At 43.5% G+C, this 11,467-nt stretch overlaps 1 pseudogene; it reads left to right on the forward strand.

Moving 5' to 3' along the window:
- Window positions 1–1,415: 1,415 nt before the first annotated feature.
- LOC119256806 (alpha-endosulfine-like) lies at window positions 1,416–10,466 on the forward strand (annotated as a pseudogene).
- The last annotated feature ends 1,001 nt before the right edge of the window (window positions 10,467–11,467 follow it).

The following is an 11,467-nucleotide window of genomic DNA, read 5'->3' on the forward strand; positions in this document are numbered from 1 at the left end:
AGAATGCCAGCATGGTTGGGTTCTGGTGAGAACTGTTTTCCTGGTTAGCAGATGCAAGTCTCCATCCCAGACTTGCCTGATCCCTTCTGCCCCTTTCCTATGGTTCCTTAGACTTCTAAGGAAGGTGCTTTAGACTTCTGCCAAGCTTTTGGACCTCAGTGATCCTACTCTGAGCCAACCCTGTTTGGCTGGGCATTTACCCAAAAGGAAGTGGGTAAACTTTGGGTGTTTTATTGGGAAACTGCATCCTTTCTTCTCTACTCCTTCTATTCATGCTATCTTATTAAAGTTCTTTCACACTAAGAAAATGCTCTGTTTTTATGTGGCACATGGCAGAACCCATTTAGAATAAACAAGTTTGAGGGTTCTTGGGTTCCTCTCATTCTGTTTGCTAACAATATTACATCTTCACACTTCAGCTTCCAAGAAGGAAGAAAGGGAATCGAAGAAAATGAGCCTTAGACTGCTGTCTTTTTTTCACAAGGAAAAATTTTCTCAGAAGCCCCCTGCAGAGATTCACTTACACGTGATTGGCAGAACCAAGTTGGGGCACTTCAACTCAGGCTGATCACTGGCAAAGAAAAATGAAATTGTCATGATTAATTTAGACCAACATAATCATCCCCTATGGCTAGCTAGATTGCTACCGAATGAAATTAGGGTTTTGTTGTTAAGAAATGGGAAATGGACTTTGGGTAGGTGTCTTGGCTCGGTTTCCTTAGACCTTGCTACCTCGCTACTCAAAATGAGGTCCATGGACCAGCAACATTGACAGCAACTCAGAACTTGCTAGAAATGCAGAATCTCAGGTCGCATCCTGCACCTAATGAATCAGAATCTACAATTTAAGAAGATCCCCTGGGTGATTCATATGCAGCCAAAAGCTGATAAGTATAACTTTAAAAAACAGAGCCTGTGTCAAGTTTTAAGCCCCAGTGCCTTAATGGGATTTGCAATCTTATGGCAGAGAGTTGAATGGAAAAGGGAAAGAAGACAGGAAGGCTGGAAAGTAGCAAGGTTGGTTTCTCAGCCACATGGGACCTCTTTGGACAGGCAATAAAAGAAAGCTGTGCCTGTCTGCCTCTACCCTCCTCTCCCATCTCTCACTGGCCAAAGTTTGTCCTACCAAAGTTAGCCTGTCATACTTCTGGGCTATATCACTGGTCCCTTTGGAGAGTCCACTCTTATGCCCTGCAGTGCAGTGCTTCATGTGAATCTGAAGCCAGAACCTACAGGCCCGGGCAGCTCCTGCCATAGCAAATACAAATGCTGGAGACTGGCCCTCCTCCAAGAGGCTAAATTGTGTCCCCCTCCCCCTCGTTCATTGAGGTTCTAATCCCATTGTGATGGTATTTAGAGATGGAGCCTTAGGGAAGTAATTAGAGTTAGATGAAGTCATGTGGGTGGGGCCTGAATCTGCTAAACATAGGGAAGGAACAAAATCAAAGTACAAATCAAGGTAACAGCCGCCATTGTGAACCTCCCCCCAGGTCTCTCACCTACATCTTTTCCAAGTGTCTCTACGTGCCTCAACTCCATGTGTCTCCTATCATGTCCCCCAAGTCTCTGGTGCAAGTCTAAAGCTGAGAAGCAAGAGGAACTTCTGCACGTGTCTCTCTGCTCTATGTCTCCTCTAAGTCTTCTTCCAAGTCTTGCTCAGCTTCTCCAACCCGCTCAGTTCTACCCTTCATTAGGTGGGCAGGGGACATGGAACCTCCCCTTTTTATGAAGATTACACCCTGTAATAATACCTGGAGCTACAGCTACTTTGTAGCTATGAAGCAAGCATGATGAAGCAACCATCATGCTAAGGATGATAGAAGGAAAGAGGCCTAGGTTCTTGAAGACAGAGTTGAGCTGCTTAATCAATTCTGAAGAGTCCACCATCAGTTGTCAAGAGATAATGAAATGTTTTTATTGTTTGAGGCACTTTAATCAAGTGTTCTATTACTTGCAGCTGAATGCATCCAAACTGATAAAATGAAAGTTCACTGTGATCAGCATCAGATACAGTGGAAACATAGAGGAACCAGATAGATGATAAAAGCTTTCTTAGAAAACACTGCTGAAGAGGGTCTTGAAGGTTGAGTAGGAGTTTGCTAGGCAGGCATGCTAGGCAGCAGGATAGTATGTGAAAAGGCTTAGAAGCAAGTTAGATGGGACTCTCACAGAGAGCTGAGAGGTAAAAAGGCATCTGGAAGAATTGTTATAGGACAGAGAGAGGGGACCACTCTGTTACAGAATAAGCCAAACACAGGGACCCTGGAGTTAGGGTAAAAGTGTGGACTTAGCAATAGGGACCCAGAGAGGGAGCCTGAACCAGCATCATGACATTTTGACCAAAGAATTTCTCAAATTTGTTTTGGGCCTTCTCTAGGACTTCCTTGTCTTCTTCTGATACCCAGTCACCTTTTGACACAGTTGCCCTGATGGAGGAAACAGTCAACCACATAGCAAATCAGCAGCTGCTGGTAAAAACCCCAATGATGATCAGGAACCCTCAAAAAGAACATGCCACATGCTAGCATTTCAGAGCATCCTCTTGGCATGAATGCGGAAACTGAGTGTAGTGGGAGGATGGGACACAGTGCAGGTTTTCTATGAACCGAGTGGACCAGGTAAAGGAGGAGTCCTCGGTGGCTTTTGCAGGCTTTTATGGGGATTTACCAGGTACAAGGTAGGCAGGGGTGCTGGGGGGCTGGAAGGCTGGCAGGCCTGCCAGCCCCCAGCAAGTCTTCACTCTTTCTGAGCTTTCCGGCCTTCTCTCGCGGCCTTGTTCTCTGCTCCTCTCATGGTTCTGTTTATCTGCTCTTCCATTCATTCTGCTACTGCTTCTCTGCTTCTTCTGCTGGTGTCCCTGTGACACCACCCTTATAAACCCAGGCTTAGCCCAGGTGAATCCCATCTACATATGCCCACACCCAGGTGCCCACACTCCAGGTGCCCGCCATCAGGCATGCATTCGGGACAACAGGATTCCATCATTTATCCCAATGGATAGATGAGTATCAGGCAGAAAAGACTGATACTTTTTACCATACCCTACACTGAGCCGGGAAGAGGGATGTGAGCTGACCAGGTCACATAGCAAGCTAGAGGTGGAGTAGGACTGGGACCCAGCTAGCCTGGTCCTGGGAACAGCATGCTGCCCCTGCTCCCCACCACCACCACTCAGCTCCTCTCAGACCTACCATCAGCCTTGGAACAAAAGAGAACAAAACAGACAACCTGAGCCCAGCTGGTGACGTGACTCCTTCACCCCCAAACAAAGAGAAGAGGGATCAACAATGTTTGAAGCATATCCACAGGGCCTGTCTCCCAGAGTGAGGAAGTTCAAGATAAAATTCCTTAAGCCCATACTGATTACTTTTAATACCCTTTTAGAACTCCTAAGAAACTAAACTTCTATTTTAAAAAAACCACAAACAAACTTTGAAGTCTTTTGAAGATAAAAAGTACTTCAGGCCGGTGATTTACAGGCATTTGGAAGCAAACTTTGGGAGAGCTCATCACAGTTTGAAAGCTTCTGCTACCAGACCGTAGGCCTATCTGTCACCACTTAGCTGAGACAGCACACATCAGCCTCCGAGTCTTCGAGACTGCCCACATCTTGCACCCTTAATGTACAACTACTCAGACCGCCTGGCCTCAAATCCCAGGAGTGTCAATTACCAGCTGTAGGCAAGTCACCTAACCTCTCTGTGCTTCGATTTCCTCATCTATAATGGGTGGATTAACAAGGTCACCAGATCACAGGGCAGGTGTGAAGATAAAATGAGTTAGTGGAAGGTGTTAGAGAGTGGTGGTGGGTGTACTTTGTTAGTATTATTATTATTATTATTCGTTCCATGAATTGCAGAGGGGAGAAATATCCAGACTGGCTGAGCCCCCTCAGTTGCTGGCCACTGCCTACAGGTTGGTGTGACAGGACTTTACTATTAGCACGATCCTTGCACCTGCAATGACACCTCTCTCACCTGGGAGATGAGGGCTGCTGCAGTTCTAGTTAGGAAGGCTGAGTGTGAAGTTCTGCTCCAAACCTGCTGAGGCAGAATCTTCATTTTAACAAGATCTGCAGGGCATTCTGGCTGAGCACTGAGGTTTGAGGGATGTTGGGTGTTTGCTGCTGAAATGGCATTGAAGGCATCGCCCAGCAAATGGGTATTAGCTCTTTTGTGGTCAGGAACATGTTGGCCCTCCTGGCCCTGGGAGTCACAGCCTGCTGCTGCCTGGGCCTGGGGCCTGTCTACCTGATTCCTGCTTTCTGCAGGGCTCCATGTTCACTTCCATTTCTTTCTCTGATTTGGATCCATCAGATGAGGGAACATGGAAGACCCTGACATTGCTTTAAGTTAACCTGTGTTAGATAACAAAAATCCAGCTAATTTTAAAGATCTAAGTGGTTTTAATAAATGATTCAGGAATCACTTATGCCCAAATGGGCAACACCCTATCCAGCAAGTATAAGAGGGCTTCAAAATGTTGTACAAAATGAAAGATTTTTACAGGCAGAGAGAGGGCAAGATAAGGCAGGAGGGAACTATTTCAGGCTAAGGTAACCTACCAATGGAAAATGTAACACATCTTGGCTTTTTGATGGCAGATTATCGCCTTCCCTTTTGGGAAATGGAAAAAGTTACTTCATTGGTGTCGACCAGAAAATTCCACACTGACCAATTAACTCAGTTCCTGGAGAAGGTTGAAACCCCAGTTAGTTGTTCATTCTGGGTGGGCTTCGCACAAGTTCTTCCATTGGGGACTGTGGTTTTCTTTTTAACACCTGGGACAGGGAGTTGGCTGGCGGTGCATCTTCTGTGGAGCCTCCAGCTTTGCCTGAGGGTGAACGTCTACATATTTCTGTGGCATGTAGAGCTAGAGGCTACTTCCCCAGCAACCACCCTAAGGCCAGCCCACCCTGCCACTGAGAAAGTCTTGGGACTGTGGAATGACTTATTCTGGGAAGTTGGGGAAAACTGAAAACCCTCTGCAGAGCATTTTACCCTCTCTGGCAACATTTTTTATAGGTGACTGTATTTTACTTACGTGGCTTAAAGCAGTCCCACTTGCTCTGTAAGTCAGGAAAACTTTGGTCTTACCACTAAATATTTGTGAGATCTCAAACACGTCTTTCCATGCCTGTGCTCACATGGGATTAGATCTAAATTGAAGATGTTTCTCTGGGATCCCTTCTCTCGGTTTAGGAGTAAGGATAGATATGCCTGAATCGACAAATGAAAGTAAAATTAAGAAGGATCTGGCAGACCAAGCTATGAAACTCAGACTCTAAACCTGCATTGTCTGATGCAGCAGCCCCTGGCCAGGCATGGTTATGGACACTTCAGATGTGGCTGCTTGGAATTGAGATATGCAGCAATGTCAAGTATACACCAGGTTTTGAGACTTTGTATGACAAAGAGAATATAAACTACCTCATGAATATTACGTTGATTACATAATATTTTGTATACTATAATATTTTGCATACATTAGGTGAGGTAACATACTTTAGACAATTCACTTATTTCTTCTTGTGGTTTTTTAAAATTTATTATATTTAAAATTATACATGTGAGTTGCATTATACTTTTATTGAAAACTCTGCCCCAGAGCTATTTCTCAAAGTGAAGATTTGAAACTAATGATGAATTTATCCTTGAAGAGTGCCCAGTGGGAATCACTTCCAAATTTAACCTTCCAGAAAGAATCCATTGGGAACAATATGAGTGATAATTCCACAGATATTCTAATGAAAGTTCCAGATTTTGCCTGTACTTCCCCCAGTATAAGAGCTTGAATGTGTAACCTATTGTTCTGTCTCTGGGGCTCAAGTTGGACTGGCTTTATCTAGGACATTTGGTTGAAAAGCAGGGCAAGATCTCTGGGGTGTGGGGATAATTCTTCAGATCCTACTTTAATGACCTGGCAGACAGATAAAGAAAGATCTAAAATAGAGACATGTTAATGCCCGAAATGTCTTTGCCTTAAATTTCCTGATACAGCAAATTCTTCCCCTGGCTTAGAAGTTTTGTAGTTTAGATCAGTCTAGAAGCGTGGCAAATATTAGCGGAGGCTCATAGGAAGGAAGTTACCAACCCTTGCTTTTGTGGATAAACTTCATGAAATTCTCCAAAGAAACCCTGTAGTAAGAAGCTGGGGCTTTTCCTGTGTTGGCCTTCTGGCTGCCTCCCTTCAGCTGCTAGCTTAGAGACCCAGCCTGAATGCCCCTTCTCCCTTGCATATATACTAACCCTGTTCTGTACAGGGGCCAGCCTGGGCTGGGAGCCAAGGTGGCAATTAGAGTGAGGGTAGTTAGGGAACTGAAAGGAAGACCACTTGTTGGAGCTTTGGCTCCTGGCCTTCCTTGGTCCCAGCTGAGACCCAGAGCCACACTACAACCAGCAGATCCAGAGTGGCCACCACTCTGACCATACCCAATTCTCTGAGCCCCTTACTGCAAGGGTGGGATAATGTGTGCAGGCCGCTATCCCTACTGAGGGCCGTGTCCCATGGGGAGCAGGACTGCATGACCTGGGGCTTTTAGGCCAGAGTTATTTGGGCCATTTACAATAAGCCCATTTTTCCCCCAGTGTTTTGGAGAGGAACCAAGCTTCCTTGACCTAAGCTCTCATTGCACAAACAAACAACTCCTCAAAAGGCCCTAGAATGAAAGGAACATGGTGACTATACTTTTGGAATAAAAATTTCAGACACAGAATCAGATAAGAAGGGGCTCATTTATGGTGTGAATGGGGCTGTCTCTGCTCATTCCATGGAGATCACTTGCTCCAGCCTCCACAGAGCGCCACTCTGAACCCCGCCCCCTCCCCCGCCCCCCAGTCACTGAGCACTGACCTTTTTATTAAAAGGCTCCAGAAGTGGGGACTTCTGCCTCCGCATTCCAGCAGGGAGGAGGCAGTTCTGATTCTGGTCCCCTGAACACATGGACTTTTTCAAATGACCACCCCAGGGTGGGTCTAGCTGGTGGCTCTCTGCAAGGACTCACCTTGGGCAGCATTGTTTGGGATATCTAGCTCCTGACTCAGAGCCAGTGAATGGGAATAACGAGAAATAACTCAGAAGCTGACGTCAATGGCTATGTAAGAGGCAGCCGCGTGGACACCTTAAGTTCTGTCCATCAATACCTGCTTGCCTCTTCCCTCCACAACCAAGGACGCTTAACTCCACTCTGTATTCTGGAAACAGTCTGGTTTTAGATCAGGAGGACTTAAGGAGCTGAATTAGACTCCAACACTCCTCTGACACTATTATTTATTTATAGCAATAAGCATTAACCATTTGTTGTGCTCTATCATGTATCAAGTGCCTATAGATACTGCCACTTAAAGTTCTGAAAGTCTTACGAGGAAGGAACTATTATTAAGCTCATGGAGAACAAGAGAAAACTGAGGTTGAAGAGATTCAGGGACTTAGTCAAAGAGCCAGGCTCACTCTAGCTCCAAATTTATGCTTTGCCTTTTTTTTTTTAAGCGGCAAACTATCTTCTCAAAATCGTATACATAGCATATGTAAATGGCTTAAAGAATTAAAACACATTCCTATATAAATATTTTTGGTTACAAATGTTAGAAATATGTTTGTGGCTTACTTTTTGCTTGTTTTCTGCAGTTTTTAAATAAATACAAATTCTTAATTTTAATAGAATAGAATTTATCAATATTTTCTTTTATGTTTTTTCCTTTCCATAAGTTATTTAAAAAATCATTTCCTAATTCAAACTCATAAAGATGTTTTATATTTCACATTTAGTGCTTTAAATCACCTAAAAAATTTTTAAATTGCTATAAGGAAGGATGTTTATTCTAATTTACTAAGCCACAGCCAGTGTGTACTGTCTAAACTGATACAGGAACTGCATAAAAACAAGGCTTACTTCTTTCAATTCAGTTTTCCAAAATTTTATTTAGTATCTACTGTGAACCTATATAGAATTAGGTGCTATATAGGGGGGGGGGGAAGAAACAATGATTGTTAAAGTTTTTAATTGTTAATTAGGAATTTACTTTTAAGGAGAGCATCTTATATTTCTGGCTTTCTCAAATTGTTTTCCCATAGAGAGAAGTTTATGGTTCTGTGGGTTTTGGGGATTCCCAAACTCACTTCCTTTGAAACAAGTCTGGTTAACACTAGTGTCATTCTTGCTTATAGTCTATTTTGTTATTTATTTTCTTCACAGAGATGTGATATGGTTCAGAAGTTTTTCTTATGATCCTACAATGATCCTCTACTTTTTCCACAAGGAGAGAGAGTTGTTTATGAGTAAGTATGGTACCCATGTGACTAAATATTTCAATAACTAAGTAAAGTATGACTAAAATCTATTGGACCACATTTGGGTCATTATGCTCAAATGATTGATTTACCCTAAGCCTGCTACTGATACCTAACACTCAAAGCTGACAGCCCATCATGTTTGAATTTGTAGAATGGGTGGTTAGGGGAGTTCTTTCACATCCAATATGAAAAATTCCTTTTATTTAAAAGTCACTATTGTGTAGGTTTAAGGAGAAGTTTCTGGAAGGCCTTTGCAGTCAGACTCCTAATACAACAAAAGTGCCGCTTTAAAAATTTGTATGTGTAATAGTATACATGTAAATGTAAAACGTGTATAGTTTAATATGTACAAAGGAGAAGAAAACATCTTAAATAATATGGAAAGCTATAAAATACTTTCCCACCTCACCCACTCCCTGGAGTTGATCATTATTAATATCTTATGTGTCCTTTCAGAAATTATTTTTAAAAATGTATGAGTGGGGCCTCCCCGGTGGCGCAGCGGTTGAGCGCTGGGTTGCGAAGCTGCCCGCAGCTTCTGCAGCACCGGTTCGATCCCCGGCTGCTCCCGGCCGCTCCCCGGCCACCAGAGGAGGGTCCCACACGGCGGAGCAGACGTCTCCTGCCGCCCGCTGCTCCCCTCAGCAGTGTACCTTGGTCCTTCTGCCTGCTCTGCTCCCTGCTCTGGCTCTGGTGGATTCTCTCACCCTCCCGCGCTTCTGACTGTACCCAGTGCTTGTATAAATAAATAAATAAATCTTTTTAAAAAATTATATTTTTTATAAATATAACAAAAATGGAACAAAAATGGAACGACATTAAATATGCTGTACAGCAACATACTTTCTGTTATTGTGGTATAGTTCACTTACAATAAAATTCACTGTTGTTAATTGTTCATTTGGGTAAGTTTTACCATTGTGCACAGCATGTAACCATCACTCAAAAGGAAATAGAGACATTTCCCTCCCCGGGCATCTTGCTCATACCTCTTTACAGCTACGTCCCTCTGCTCCCAGCTTCCCACCCTTCCAAAGGCACCTAAACAGCACCTGGCTTTATATGTGTGTGTGTGTGTGTGTGTGTGTGTGTCTATACACTTTTTACATCGGCGTTCATTCTCCTCTCAGGTATAATCCCCACAAAATTACCACCACTGAGACACCTGTGCACCATCACCATAGTCCTTTGTCCTCTTCCCTCCCATGTTTTGATCCCTCTTCCTCCCCTCCCTTGCTGAATGTCTGTGTTTCGTTGTTTGCCTGCTAGTTTTGTCTTTTTCTTCTTGATCCCTTGTTTGTTTTCCCTGTGTTCCTTCTATAAGGAAACCATGTTTTCCCTATGTTCCTTCTATAAGTGAAACCATCTGATATTTTCTCTTTCCTTCAGACTTATTTCACTGAGCATAATCCCTTTCAGCTTCATCCATGTTGCTGCAAATGGCATGAGTTTATCTTTTTTGAATGCTGAGTAGTATATGTACCACATCTTCTTGATCCAGTCTATTTTTGGGCATTTAGGTTGTTTTCATATCTTAGCTATTGTAAATAATGAGCATCTGGCTTTTTTGACTCAATCTATCCTGGATTTGGTTTGCTTTCAATGCTTGCAGTTACACTTTGTACAGTATTCACGATATAGGTGTTTCAAAATTTACTGTTTAGGTTTTTGACTGAGCAACCTTGGTGACAGGAGCCAAGAAGCATTGCAGGCTGTCTCCCATCACCACCCCCCCTTCCCTTCTCTGCTTGATTTCCTCGTTCTCCTCCAATTCACAGTCCCACCGTATCTGTCACAGAAACAAGAGAAACTTATGAAGAAGAATAGTTCAGAGAAGCTCACGCAGAAGAAAGAAGGTATTCCCCCAGACAGTTCCCCGCCCCCCCAGGAAGCAAAGCTGAAGGCCAGATATCCAAGTCTAGTATGAAAGCCCAGAGGCTCTGACTTCCTTCTGAAGACACTCCAGAGAGGGCAGAAGCACTTTGACTCAGGAGACTACAACATGGCCAAGACCAAGATGAAGAATAAGCATGGCAAGTGCAGGACCAAGACAAGAACCTGGTGACCAGTGACCATCCCCAGCCCACGGGATCTGCCCCAGAGGAAGCCCTCACTCACCAGCAAGCTGGCTGGTGGCCAACAAAATTAATTTCTATCAAAATAAAGCCAGTGTGATCGGGGCAAGTTTTATGTGTGAAACTTGGTGTTTATCACACAGGGCATAGTGGGAATTTTAGAACCTCTTTCCTCCAATGACAGATTATCATGATATGCTTAGTCATTGAACCCAAGACTAGGTTCCTCTAAAAACAGATGAAGGTTCCTCAAGACTAGGTTCCCAAGATGAAGGTTCCCAAGACTAGATTCCTCTAAAATTAGCAATGCAGACCAGAGAAACTTCCCATAGAGAAAAAGAGCTTATCTCATCTGCTTCTCTACTTGCCAGCACCCACTCTGTACCCCAATAATAGGCTGGAGAAATATTGGCCCAGGTAAATAATTATGACTACACTCTAGCTATGTCTGTTATCCCCACAATAGACATTGAAAGACATGTTCACACTATGTACATAATTACAAACTAAGCCAAAAATCTGGAGACCCTCATTGAAAACTCAAGTTCCCTGAGTCCCACAGATTTATTGCCACCCAAGCCCTTTCAGCTGACCCATTGCAGAGGCGTCCTTTTTACTATCCGTAGCTGCAGCACTGAACTGCAAGGCAGGCAGGACAACAGGCTGTAGTCCACCTCGTGTTCTCAGGGGCTAGGCTTCACCTGACAAACTGGAATCTGACACCTTTCTGTACTTCTTCTACCCTGCAGTTAGAACTCCCTTCAGGCACTCATTACTAAAATTTTAAATCTAGATTCACCCAGAGCAAACAGTAGGTTTTTCTTTTCTTGCTTAACTTGAGAATTTAGGGGAAAAAGCAAAAACTCAGTTTTACTAAAGAGCTTTCAGAGTGAAGCTACTTCAATGCCAGTATTTATGAAAAATATGATTTGAATTGATCCTCTTTAGTGGTTTCTGGGATTATTAAAACATTTTTTCTTCATTTGGGTAGGAATAGAGGAAACATCAGAATTTCTGTATTTTCTTTCAAGTCTCTAACTTTGACCAGTTCTAGAGATCACTAATTCCAGAGGTGTCCCCCAGGACACAGTGCCCTGTCA

This window comes from Talpa occidentalis, unplaced genomic scaffold (assembly GCF_014898055.3).
Source record: "Talpa occidentalis isolate TD23 unplaced genomic scaffold, MPIMG_talOcc4v2.1 talOcc4.4, whole genome shotgun sequence".
In the NCBI taxonomy this organism is placed as follows: domain Eukaryota; kingdom Metazoa; phylum Chordata; class Mammalia; order Eulipotyphla; family Talpidae; genus Talpa; species Talpa occidentalis.